Raw genomic sequence first — 995 nt, 5'->3', positions numbered from 1 at the left:
TTCTCAGCATCCCTGCCCTTTACCCTGGTTTTATTCCTCTAAAGCATCAGGTACAGAGACGGGAGAACTCCAAGTTCAGCAGCCAGGCCAGCGCTGTGCTGGTAGCTTAGACTCTCACAGCTGTCTCCTCAATTAGGATGTTTTCTGCACCGTTTGTAGGAGATGTAGGTCATAACCTGCCAGGTTTTCTACTTTGGAGAAATCCCGCTGATTCTCTCGACATCTCCATGTGAGTGTTAAAAAATATCCCATTACAGACATTCAACTTCTGAGAAAATTCTGGAAAAATTGAGCTTGGCCAAAGTTCTATCAGCAGGTGGCAATATGGTTTGACTGATATTACCTACTTCTAGTTCTGGTTTAGATTTTTGCTTCCAGGTCAGGGGTCACAATGTGAACCAGCTTCCTCTTCCCACTGCCCCATTATGCATTTCCTGCTATGAAGGACTAAACTCCTTGAGACTGTGAGCCACAGCCAGCCCTTCCTCCTTGGAGTCATTTGATTGGATATTTGTAAACAATGATCAGAAAAGTAACTAACACAGATGAGAGAAGATCTAGGTCTTAGCTTGGACCTTTATTTAAAAGTATAAATCTGGGGCAGGGGAAATGGTTCAAGCCTTAGTTGACTAAGTGCTTTCTTGCTCAGACATGAAAACCTGCTTGGTGACATGAGCTCATAACCCCAGCACTGGAGTGAGGAGACAGGGGGATCCCTCGGTTCCCTGAGCAGCCAGCCTATCCAATTCTCGAGTTCAAAGCCAGTGAGAGACCCTGCCACAAAAACCCCACAAGGACAGCCCTGAGAAACAACATGGGAGACGGTCTTTTGGGTTTTGGTTGGAGTGACAGTCACTTGAACGGATAGAGTTTTCATCTCTCCATGATGGAGATGAGTTGAGGAATCCAGAACTCTTTCATGAAGTTGATCTCTCCAAGGTTTTGGGATAAACTTTTAGTTCTGCTCAATTTCTGCTGCTAGTCCTTCTGTGGTT

Source organism: Mus pahari, chromosome 23 (genome assembly GCF_900095145.1).
Source record: "Mus pahari chromosome 23, PAHARI_EIJ_v1.1, whole genome shotgun sequence".
NCBI classification, from domain to species: Eukaryota; Metazoa; Chordata; class Mammalia; order Rodentia; family Muridae; genus Mus; species Mus pahari.
Note: the sequence above shows the minus strand (reverse complement) of the source record.